This window comes from Trachypithecus francoisi, unplaced genomic scaffold (genome assembly GCF_009764315.1).
Source record: "Trachypithecus francoisi isolate TF-2019V2 unplaced genomic scaffold, Tfra_2.0 Lachesis_group5, whole genome shotgun sequence".
In the NCBI taxonomy this organism is placed as follows: domain Eukaryota; kingdom Metazoa; phylum Chordata; class Mammalia; order Primates; family Cercopithecidae; genus Trachypithecus; species Trachypithecus francoisi.
This window is the reverse complement of record NW_022681470.1, coordinates 100,879,563-100,892,147: the sequence shown is the minus strand read 5'-3', so window position 1 is coordinate 100,892,147 and position 12,585 is coordinate 100,879,563. Positions and strand designations below refer to the sequence as shown.

The 12,585-nt window shown below is 47.5% G+C and overlaps 1 non-coding gene across 1 annotated transcript; it reads left to right on the top strand.

Moving 5' to 3' along the window:
• The first annotated feature begins 10,881 nt into the window (after window positions 1-10,881).
• LOC117076890 lies at window positions 10,882-11,046 on the top strand. Its single transcript, XR_004434520.1, has one exon. It is a non-coding gene; the product is annotated as a U1 spliceosomal RNA (small nuclear RNA).
• Window positions 11,047-12,585: the final 1,539 nt, after the last annotated feature.

The window sequence follows — 12,585 nt, the reverse complement described above, 5'->3', positions numbered from 1 at the left end:
GAGGAGACAGCAAACACTATGGGGAAACTGTGGGACAATTCTTCCTTTGGGAATCTCGATATTTTTATCTAGAAAGTGGGAGGAATGGTTGCAGGACTAAACACGTAATTGGTAAAGAATCAACAGTCAATACAAAAGTTAGCCGAGCATGGTTGGGCATGCCTGTAATCCCAGCTACTTAAGATGCTGAGGGAGGAGAATCGCTTGAACCCAGGAGGCGGAGGTTGCAGTGAGCTGTGATGACGCCCCTGCACTCCAGACTGGGCGACTGGGACTGTGTCTCAAAAAAAAAAAAAAAAAAAAGGCCGGGCGCAGTGGTTCACGCCTGTAATCCCAACACTTTGGGAGACCGAGGCGGGCGGTTCACAAGGTCAGGAGTTCGAGACCAGCCTGGCCAATATGGTGAAACCCCGTCTCTACTAAAAATACAAAAATTAGCTGGGTGTAGTGGTGGGTGCCTGTAGTCCCAGCTACTCGGGAGGTTGAGGCAGGAGAATCGCTTGAATCCAGGAGGTAGAGGTTGCAATGAGCCAAGATCACACCACTGCATTCCAGCCTGGCGACAGAGCAAGATTCCGTCTCAAAAAAATAAAAAATAAAGAATTAACAGTCACTATTAGTAGCTGGGAAAGTGGGATGTTTGATCATATTATGGTTTGAACAGTGCTCTGTTTGTGCTCAAATATGATTGTGAAATAGTCTTTCTTTCATCTTGGTGAGAGGGTAACTTTGATATTGGTGTTATGAAATTTTTAGTTTTAACCGGAGAACATCATGGCCTAGGTGTTTGTCAGACCAGCTTTAGCTGAGAGCAGGAAAGGGTTACTTTTTTCTTTCTCAGAAACGACTATGGAAAACAGTAAACAACAAGGGCCAGGCCGGGTGGCTCACGCCTGTAATCCCGGCACTTTGCAAAGCCAAGGGAGGCGGATCACTTGAGGTCAGGAGTTTGAAACTGTAGCAGGAGGAGCCCTAGACAAAATCCCTCGGACACCCATTGTGGAAGATAAGAGCTTTATTCAGCTGGGAGCGTCGGCCGACTCACGTCCTAGAAATCACGCCCTAGAAACCGAGCTCCCCGAATAAGTAATTCCTGTCCCTCTTAAGGGCTCACAATTCTAAAGGGGCTGTGTGTGTGTGTGTGTGTGTGTGCGCGGGGGAGGGGGTGGGTCATGATCGATTGAGCAAGCGAGGGGTACGTGACTGGGGGCTGCATGCACCGATAATCAGAACGAAACAGAACAGAAAAGGGAGTTTCATAATGCTTTTTTAATACAATGCCTGGAGTTTATAGATAGCGCAAGTGGTGAGGTCAGGGATTGAATTTTAGCAACCAGGACCGAAATGTGGCGCCCGGTTGTCTGACCATGATTTTCACTTCTACCCATTGTTTCAACCTCCACTTTTTCAGCAAACAAGAAATTAAGTATAAGACAATATGAGGAATGGTCTCCTCTCTCAAAACCAGCTTGGCCAACATGGCGAAACCCCATCTCTACTAACATTTAAAAAATTAGCCGGGCATGGTGGCGGGTGCCTGTAATTTCAGCTACTCTGGAGGCTGAGGCGGGAGAATCACTTGAACTCGGGAGGTAGAGGTTGCAAGGAGCCGAGATTCCGTGGCCACACTCCAGCCTGGGCAACACAGCGAGGCGAGACTCTGTCTCAAAAAAAAAAAAAAAAAAAAAAAAGCAGTGCCTTTAAAAATCTGGGAGAAAAATTATTTCAACCTATCTCTTTGTATCTCTATTTAGTAAAATATCAATTAAGTATATGGGTATAACAGACATTTTCAGACATGCAGTGTCTCAAAAAGTTTATTTCTAAGGTAACCCCTTTATAGGAGGTTTTGGAGGATATGCATCATCAAAAGGAAGAAGATAGTGAGGAACGAACCGCCTTGAGATCCATGAAGCAGGGGATCTAACAAAAGAGAGAGGCAATGGAAATCCCAAGATGGTGCAGTAAAGAGAGATATTATAATAACAGCTGTGAGATAAGCCTGAAGAGCAAGTCATCCAGAATGGAGCAGGTGGAAATGTGTCAGGAAAAATTTATTTCTCTTTCTTTCTTTCCTTCTTTCCTTTCCTTTTCTTTTCTTCTTTCTTTCTTTCCTTTCTTTCTTTTGCCCAGGCTGGAGTGCAATGGCGCGATCTCCGCTCACTGCAACCTCCGCCTCCCGGGTTCAAGCGATTCTCCCGCCTCAATTTCCCGAGTAGCCAGGATTACAGGCACCTGCCAGCCTCAGCTTCCCTAGTAGCTGGGAGTAGAGGCACCCGCCACCATGTCCGACTAATTTTTGTATTTTTAGTAAAGACAGGGTTTCACCACGCTGGCCAGGTTGGTCTCGAACTCCTGACTTCAGGTGATCCACCTTCCTGGGCCTCCCAAAGTGCTGGGATTACAGGCATGAGCCACCACGCCTGGCCAGGAAAAATTTCTTGAACAAACATACAAGCAAGCAAACCAACCAAAATGATTGTGTGTTTCTATGTATTGATGGGAGATTTACAGAAACGGGGAGAAATTGGCTAGTATTAAGTAATAAATACATGGAAAACTTACCAAATGGAAAAATAAGATGACTATTGCCAGGGTAAATACTGTACCAAAAACAAAAAAACAAAAAAAACACTATCTAGAAGCTAGGAAGAGGACTCTCACCAAGAACCAAACTTGCTGGCACCTTGATCTTGGACATCTCAGCCTCCAGAACTGTGAAAAATAAATGTTTAAGTCACCCAGTAGATGGTATTTTGTTACAGCAGCCTGAGATAACTAAGACATCCAAACCTCTGAAAGAATCAAAATAAGACTTGACTTTAGTGTAGCAGGACCAGCCCAGACAAAACTCCTCAGACACCGAGTAAAGGAAGAAGGGGTTTATTTGGCCGGGGGCATCGACAAGACTCCTGTCTCAGGAGCCGAGCTCCCAGAGTGAGCAATTCCTGTCCCTCTCAAGGGCTCACAACTCTAAGGGGGTGTGTGTGAGACGGTCGTGATTGACTGAGCATGCAGGGAGTACATGACTAGGGGCTGCATGCACCAGTAATTAGATCGGAGCAAAACAGGATAGGGATTTTCACAGTGCATTTCTATACAATGTCTGTAATCTATGGATACGTCAGGGGTTAATCTTCAACTACTGGGCCCAGGGTGCAGCACCCGGCTGCCTGCCTGTGGATTTCATTTCTGCCTTTCAGTTTTTACTTCTTCTTTCTTTGGAGGCAGAAATTGGGCATAAGATGATGAGGGGTGGTCTCCTCCCTTACTTGGTATATCTACTTGAGAATCCATCTTCTATTTCTATTTTCTTAGCTTTAAAGAAAACTTGAGGGGTGCTATGGCAATAGGTGTAGGGACCACTGCAACAGAATCTTGCAGTGCAGGAGAGAGATTGGACTCAACTCCTATTTCTGTTTGTTATGATGTTTTCTTTCTTTTTTTTTTTTTTTTTGAGACGGAGTCTCGCTCTGCCGCCCAGGCTGGAGTGCAGTGGCCGGATCTCAGCTCACTGCAAGCTCGGCCTCCTGGGTTTACGCCATTCTCCTGCCTCAGCCTCCCGAGTAGCTGGGACTACAGGCGCCCGCCACCTCGCCCGGCTAGTTTTTTGTATTTTTTAGTAGAGACGGGGTTTCACCATGTTAGCCAGGATGGTCTTGATCTCCTGACCTCGTGATCCGCCCGTCTCGGCCTCCCAAAGTGCTGGGATTACAGGCTTGAGCCACCGCGCCCGGCCTATGATGTTTTCTTTAGCTACTTGCCTATCCAGTTCACCAGACAGTGTTTCATAGCAAGTACCATGTACCAGCATAGACCAAACAACTCCATAAGAGCAGTAGAATAGCCAGTATTATTACATTCCAACAATAAAAACTCAAGAATGCAATCTCTCCTCTTGTTGCCACAATAAAATAAGAAAAAGATCTATTATATAAAGTCTCAATTAGATGAACATTTAAAATCTCCCCTTTTCAATTTTTATTTAGCTAAGGACCAACTCTGTGCCAAAGTAAAGGTCCCGCTCTGGAGGGTTAGGTCTGAGTTCTTCTTCAGCAGCTGAAGTCCGGGCTCTCTGTCACAGGAACAGTGGGAACACCCATTGTCAGCACTTTTACAGTCAGGTGAATCCAACCTCAAGTCTCTTGTGAACCACTTCCCCAGAATTCCCAGGGGTCAGGAGAACAAAGGAGAACAGCGTAGCACCAGCTCCTTACCTGTAAGATTCAGGGCTATGTGTGAGACCAGCAAGCAATAACATTCCCCAAACAAAAGTGAAGAGTTTGTGCTGCTATTAAATGTCAGATAGTGTGGCCAAGGAAGCAGCATTCTCTTAGGGTGTGGGAATATGACTAGGCCCAATTTCATTAGAGGTCAATTAACCATCAGTTAGAAAAATTGGAAAGGCACAAATACTCTGACCAAGCAAGTCCATTTCTAGAAGTGTGTTTTTTTTTTTTTTTTTTTTTTTGAGACGGAGTCTTGCTCTGCCACCCAGGCTGGAGTGCAGTGGCCGGATCTCAGCTCACTGCAAGCTCCGCCTCCCGGGTTTACGCCATTCTCCTGCCTCAGCCTCCCGAGTAGCTGGGACTACAGGCGCCCGCCTCGTCGCCCGGCTAGTTTTTTGTATTTTTAAGTAGAGACAGGGTTTCACCGTATTAGCCAGGATGGTCTCGATCTCCTGACCTCGTGATCCGCCCGTCTCGGCCTCCCAAAGTGCTGGGATTACAGGCTTGAGCCACCGCGCCCGGCCCCTCTAGAAGTGTGTTTTAAGAAATCCTTACCCAAATGATGAAATATATTTGTATAAGGATGTTCTCTGAATAATTTTTTATAAGAATAAGCATTAGACACAATTTTGTGTCCATTAACCAAGGGCCATTTAAATATATACTGATTCATCCATACCATAAAAAGATAAGCAGTTGTTTAAAAGGCTGAGGTAAAATATGAAAGTGGTGATGATGATGCCACTGAAAATAATTACAGCAACTAACACTTAATGAACATTTATTAGGTGCTTATATGCTTTATGTGTATTTCTCATCAAATGTGTAAACCAAAAGTAAAATTCTAAGGCCCCCCAGTCATCTGAATGGGCCCCTCCTCTAGGTCAAGGGCATTCCAAGGTTAACCTGAAAAACTAGTTCAGGCCATGATGGGAAGGAGAGGTTGGACATGCCTCTGTATACCCTCCTTCCTTTTGGAACTCAGGAAAAGCCAACCAGCATTAACATCAACACAGACCTTAAGTCTAATAAGAAACATTTACAATCTGTTCTCTCTGAAGACTGCTACCTGGAGGCTTCATCTGTATGATAAAACCTTGGTCTCCACAACCTCCCTATCTAACCCAGAAATTCCCTTCTGGAATAATGATAACTCTTTCAACCAATGGCTAATCAGAAAAATTTTAAATCTGCCTATGACCTGGAAGCCCACCACTGCTTGAGTTGTCCCGCCCTTCCAGATTGAAGCAGTGTAAATCTTACATGTATTAATCAATGTATTCTGTCTCCCTAAAATGTATAAAAGCAAGCTGTACCCAACCACCTTGGGCACATGTTGCCAGGACCTCCTGAAGCTGTCACTGGTGTCTCCTTAACCTTGCAAAGTAAACTTCCTAAATTTATTGAGACCTGTCTCACATACTTTTGGATTCACAAATGTTAGATTAATCCATGAGGGAAGCTTTATTTATTTATTAATTTATTATTTGAGATGGAGTCTGCTCTGTCTCCAGGCTGGAGTGCAGTGGTGCAATCTTGGCTCACTGCAACCTCTGCCTCCCGGGTTCTAGTGATTCTCCTGCCTCAGCCTCCCGAGTAGCTGGGATTACAGGCACCCGCCATCATCCCGGGCTCATTGTTGTAGTTTCAGTAAAGATGGGGTTTCACCATGTTGGTCAGGCTGGTCTCAAACCTCAGGTGATCTGCACACCTCATCCTCCCAAAGTGCTGCGTTTACAGGCGTGAGCCACCACGCCGGCCAAGGGAAGCACTTTTTTTTTTTTTTTTTGGTGCTGTTTTTTATAGACAAAGAAATTGAGGTGCAGAAAATTCAGTAATGTTTTAAAAGTCACGTCGTGAACGAACCAAGATTTCAACTCAGAAATTGAGGCTTCACCACAAGTGAAGACTGGGGTTTTCTTGAAAGTTTTCAATTATTGGGAGTTTTGGATTTCCAGGAATGTGCAATTGTAAAAACCCAGCTTCAGGAAGTGATGAAATAGGTGCAGTGGCTATGGGGTAAACTCTGAAGCCCCAGGCTCAGGCTCTATTGAAAAATTACTTTTGCTGAAATATTCCTGTTTTTAGGAGCTTCCATGGAACTTCAGCCTTCGCGCAGCATATTTTGGCATCCGATTTAAAGCTAGTAGAGGTCCGGAGGATTCCCAGGATTAAAGTCTTTTTTTTTTTTTTTTTTTTTTTTTTTTTTTTTTGAGACGGAGTCTCGCTCTGTCACCCAGGCTGGAGTGCTGTGGCCGGATCTCAGCTCACTGCAAGCTCCGCCTCCCGGGTTTAGGCCATTCTCCTGCCTCAGCCTCCCGAGTAGCTGGGACTACAGGCGCCCGCCACCTCACCCGGCTAATTTTTTGTATTTTTAGTAGAGGCGGGTTTCACCGTGTTAGCCAGGATGGTCTCAATCTCCTGACCTCGTGATCCGCCCGTCTCGGCCTCCCAAAGTGCTGGGATTACAGGCTTGAGCCACCGCGCCCGGCCAGAATTAAAGTCTTTAAACAGAAAGCGTGAATCTTGCTTAAGTAAAAGGAACCGTCCCTGGGTGGGCTTAGAACCATCAACCTTTATGATTAACAGCGGAACACGCTAACCGATTGCGCCACAGAGACTCTAATGGCTTGGGTTTGAAACTCATTTGCTGATACCAGAAATGGCTTTGTAACCTCTGGCTGCAGATAATCTCATGTTTGTGGCCTGTCCAATCCCGCGCACTCCAGAAACCCAGAACGCGGGAGACAATGAAGCCAAGAGTCGAGTCTTTGGGCACGTTTGGACATTCTACCCGGCCAGAGTCAGCTGGGGGACTCCAACGGCCAAACGGCGGCCTGCTCCTCACCGTCTGCTCCTCACTGGTTCCCCCGCCTGCTCTTCACCGTCTCAAAAGTCGCCGGCTCCTCCACAGGTGACAATTGCAGCCTCTCCGGCGGAAGTCACTCCCTTTCCCACTCTTAGTCCCGCTTCACACCTTGAGCTCACAGTCATTTCCTCCCGGCCTGGGCCAGCGGACGCGCGCGTGGAAAGAACCAGAACCCGTGGTGTCCTCACCGCGCAGCCCTCGGGCCTTCAGAGGTGGAATCCACCACACAGGGACCTGGAGTTTACACAGGCTGCAGCCCAGAGCCCAGAGCCAGCCTAGCACCTAGTAGGCGCCCAGTAAATGCTCGGTGAAGGAAGGCATTCCACAGCAGGGTTTTAGGAGAACCATGAATTCCTGTGTGAACATTAAGCGTTTAGTGCTACTAGGAAGTCTGGAATATGGAGACCTGAACTGTTTCTCAAAGGCAGCTGTTCTTGTATTCCGACAGCTAGTTCAGAATTCAGCAAAGGTCCCCGCCCGGTGCATCCCACCTCTGGAGACCAGAGGATGGTGCGGTGCGGGGCACCGCGGGTTCTGGTCTTTCCCACGCTCACGTCCACCGGCCCAGGCCCAAAGGAAATGGCTGTGAGGGCAAGATGTGAAGATAGTTACAAATACCAGTTAGGGCCAGCGACAGTTGCAGACATGAGGACTTGTAATAGTTATGAGTATTCCTTCATTATTTTGAGATGAATACATTTGGGTACATATTAACCAATACTTTTCTTGAGAATTGTCCTCTTCCATCACTCTAGCTAGCATATTCATTAATAATTAACTTTTAGGCCGGGTGCGGTGGCTCAAGCCTGTAATCCCAGCACTTTGGGAGGCCGAGACGGGCGGATCACGAGGTCAGGAGATCCAGACCATCCTGGCTAACACAGTGAAACCCCGTCTCTACTAAAAAATACAAAAAACTAGCCGGGCGAGGTGGCGGGCGCCTGTAGTCCCAGCTACACGGGAGGCTGAGGCAGGAGAATGGCGTAAACCTGGGAGGCGGAGCTTGCAGTGAGCTGAGATCCGGCCACTGCACTCCAGCCTGGGCGACAGAGCCAGACTCCGTCTCAAAAAAAAAAAAAAAAATAATAATAATAATAAACTTTTAGAAATCTCAATATTTAGGTTACAGGATAGCAAATATGGAATGTGATCTAGCTTAAAAAGGAGTGAACATCATTAAAAGACAAAAGACTTTATCCTGTTGGGGAAAGGGTTGGCACATTTTCACCGAAAGAGAAAAATTATGATTTTCATATTGTCTTTATTTGAACCTTAAGTATGGTTTTACAAGGAGGAAAAAGGAGGAGGAAGAAGAGAAAGGAAGAAGAGGAGGAAAAGAGGAGGAGGAGGAAGGTGTACATTGATGCTACCTTGAGAAGAAGTGGACTATGGTGGATTTGTAATGTGTCACTTTTGCTAAGCTGAATGCACATTCCCCAGATTTGCCTCTTTAGATAGCTCTGGGTTAGCCTGGGCCACAGGAGACATTTGGAAGATAGAATTCAAGTGCCTGTTATACACTTTTGTATACTGGGAAGGGCGTTGTTACAACTCAGGCATGATCTTCAGCTTCCCTGACCCTTGGACTGGTGGCTGTTTTGCTTCTTGATCTAACATTAAGGTTAGAAATTGCAGGATTCCAGTTGGGTTTTGTTACATCCAATCTGGCTTAAGTTCCCATATTATTAGGAAAGCTTTAGGGTGCTTCAGGAAAACGCTTTTTAAAAAATCAAATTTGAGGCCAGGCGCAGTGGCTCAAGCCTGTAATCCCAGCACTTTGGGAGGCTGAGACGGGCGGATCACGAGGTCAGGAGATCGAGACCATGCTGGCTAACACCGTGAAACCCCGTCTCTACTAAAAAATACAAAAAAACTAGCCGGGCGAGGTGGCCGGCGTCTATAGTCCCAGCTACTCGGGAGGCTGAGGCAGGAGAATGGCGTAAACCCAGGAGGCAGAACTTGCAGTGAGCTAAGATCTGGCCACTGCACTCCAGCCTGGGCGACAGAGCGAGACTCCGTCTCAAAAAAATAAAAAATCAAATTTGGAAAATATCAAATGGAATTATAGGCAATAAGCATAACCCAGTGGAACCATGAATCAAACTATCTAAAGCAGGGTTGTCTAAGTTTTGGCTTCCTTGGGCTACACTGGGAGAAACAAAAACAAACAAAAAAAAGAAATGAACACTAACTGCAATTGAACTGTGCCTGTAAAGCTTGTAAACAAAATGTGTCTGTAAAGCCTGCAAACAGGCCGGGCGCGGTGGCTCAGGCCTGTAATCCTAACATTTGGGTAGGCCCAGGCAGGAGGATAACTTGAGGTCAGGAGTTCAAGACCAGCCTGGCCAACATGGCAAAACTGTCTCTTTTTTTTTTTTTGAGACGGACTCTCGCTCTGTCGCCCAGGCTGGAGTGCAGTGGCGCGATCTCAGCTTACTGCAACCTCTGCCTCCCGGGTTCAAGCGATTTTCTTGCCTCAGTCTCCTGAGTAGCTGGGATTACAGGCACTCCCGGTTAATATATATATTATATTATTATTATATATCATTTATATATATATATTTTGTATTTTTAGTAGAGATGGGGTTTCACTGTGTTAGCCAGGATGGTCTTGATATCCTGAACTCATGGTCCACCCGCCTTGGCTTCCCAAAGTGCTTGGATTACAGGCGTGAGCCACTGCGCCCGGCCCAGCAAAACCCTGTCTCTACTAAAAATTTAAAAAATTAGCCGGGCCTAATTTTTTGGTGGCCTGCGCCTGTAATCCCAGTTACTCCGGAGGCTGAGTATTCTTTGGCTGAGGCAGGAGAATAGCTTGAACGCAGGAGGCAGAGGCTGCAGTAAGCCGAGATCCCCTCCATGCACTCCAGCGGACTGTTTGCTGTTAATAAATGTCCACAATTGGCTCCCAGAGGGGAAAGAAAAACTTAGTTTTATTTTATTTTATTTTTTGAGACGGAGTCTCGCTGTGTCGCCCAGGCTGGAGTGCAGTGGCGCGATCTCGGCTCACTGCAAGCTCCGCCTCCCGGGTTCCCGCCATTCTCCCGCCTCAGCCTCCGAGTAGCTGGGACTACAGGCGCCCGCCACCGCGCCCGGCTAGTTTTTTGTATTTTTAATAGAGACGGGGTTTCACCGTGTTAGCCAGGAGGGTCTCGATCTCCTGACCTCGTGATCCGCCCGCCTCGACCTCCCAAAGTGCTGGGATTACAGGCTTGAGCCACCGTGGCCGGCCAGGAACCGGTTTTCTTTGTAATCCTAAATGTTCTCTTCTGTGCATTAAAATACATTATCTGAAGAAGGGTGCACAAGCTTCCAGTTGGCTGCCAGAAGGGTTCTCTGCAGGACACAGTCAAGTATCACCCTCTTTGGGGAAGGCCAGATGCGGGGTCTCTGCGCACCTCCCCGAAGAACAATGGCAGGAGGAAAAGGAGGGAGAAGCAGACTGTCACTTCCCCCGCCAGTTCCGGCAGCGGGTTGATAGGCTGAGTTGGCAGAGGGTGGAGCGGAAGAGCAGACGGGGACTGGGAAAGGCGTTGTCGGTGACATCACGGAGAGGGCGACTTCTATGTAGATAAGGCAGCGCAGGGGCTGCCACTTCGCCGCCTGCTGCTTCGCCACGAAGGAATTCCCATGCTGTGGGAGGGGGTCTGGGACCGCTGGTCGGAACTGAGAGTCCCAGCTGTGTGTCAGGGCTAGGAGACCTCGGGAGTGCGCGGGACAAGTGACCGTGCGTGTAAAGGGTGAGGCATGTGAGGCTGTGGCGGGGCGGAGGGCAGTGTACTCATACTTACCTGGCAGGGGAGATACTATGATCACGAAGGTGGTTTTCCTAGGGCTGAGGCTTATCCATTGCACTCCGGATGTGCTGACCCCTGCGATTTCCCCAAATGTGGGAAACTCGACTGCATAGTTTGTGGTAGTCGGGGACTGCGTTCGCGCTTTCCCCTGATGTCATTGTGATTTAAACAACAGATAAATGTTAACGTCTTTTGGTTCGTCTGCAACCTTTATATTTCATGGTTGTGTCCTGTATAGTTAGTTGTTTCTTTTCGCGTGACTTGGGCTTCATTTTTATGATTTCGTATTCGGGGCCAAATGCAGGTACTAAACTACTACTCGCTTTCTTAGAAGGTGAGTTTTCGGCACTGTTTAGGAGGTCTCCCAGGTTAGATGCTGCTGTATGTGATAGGCGGATTTCAGGTATCTAGGCCGGGTAGTTTTCTAGTTTGTTCTGCGGTCCCAGGGCTTCTAATATCTCTTAAAAACTTTAGTGTTTTCTCGCCGGGCGCGGTGGCTCACGCCTGTAATACCTAGCACTTTGGGAGGCCGAGGTGGGCGGATTCACGAGGTCAGGAGATCGAGACGATCCTGGCTAAAATACAAAAAATTAACCGGGCGTGGTGGCGGGCGCCTGTAGTCCCAGCTACCCCGGAGGCTGAGGCAGGAGGATGGCGTGAATCCGGGAGGCGGAGCTTGCAGTGAGCCGAGATCGCACCACCGCACTCTAGCCTGGGTGACAGAGCGAGACTCCGTCTCAAAAAAACCACAAAAAACAAAAAAATTTTGGTGTTTTCCTCTGTCCTCAGAGTTACCTCTTAGCCTCTGCTTTTTTTTTTTCTCCCCGCCTGAGACAAGAGTCACCGAGAGGTGTACCGCCCAGGCTAGAGAAGTGGCCCAATCTTCCCATCTCAGGCTCCCGAGTAGGACAACCACACGCCACCACGCACGCCTAGTTTTTTCTTTTTCTTGTATTTATTTTCTTTCTTTTCTTTTCTTTCTCTCGCTTTCCTTTCTTTTTCTTTCTCTTTTTCTTTTCCCCTTTCTTTTTTTTTCTTTTTTCATAGAGGTTTCACCATTCTGCTCAGGCTGGGCTCCAACTCCTGGGCTCAAGTGATCCGCCCAGCTTTCTGAAGCGCTGGGATTACAGGTGTGATCCATCTTGCCCGTGCAGCTCCTGCTTTTCACCACAGCATTCAAGGGAGTTTGTAGGATTTCTGTGCTGGGGAAACGTGTACTCAGCTAATAGAGCCAGGTAGAAGTTGTACTCAGAACTGGTGGTTTTCTTTGGAATGAAAACTGCGTTTTAGGGGCTCTTAGTGGCCCCTTTCGGTTGTAGACATAACACGCTTGCTTTGTGTAGGGGAAGGGCTTTGCCCGTGCCCTGGTGCCCCTGCGCAGGTCATCGACGCCTGCAGATCAGAACCGCAGTCTAATCCATGTCTTGGCAGAATACCCTGCTATTCTCCCTGGAATGTAAGATGGGAGGTCTTGTGAGGAGGTTTCTACAAGTAAGTTTTTATTGACTCAGTTTTTATTGACAAAATTGAAAATTATAATAACTGAGTCCAGCCTCTCAGATGACAAATGTCTTTTGCACTGAGAGCTGAGAACTACCGCTTGCCTCAGTTCCCTCGTGCAAGTGCAGCCCTCGCTTCCCTTCACACTTTCTCCAGCGGGGGTCACTTCCGCCACAAGAGGGAGACAGCC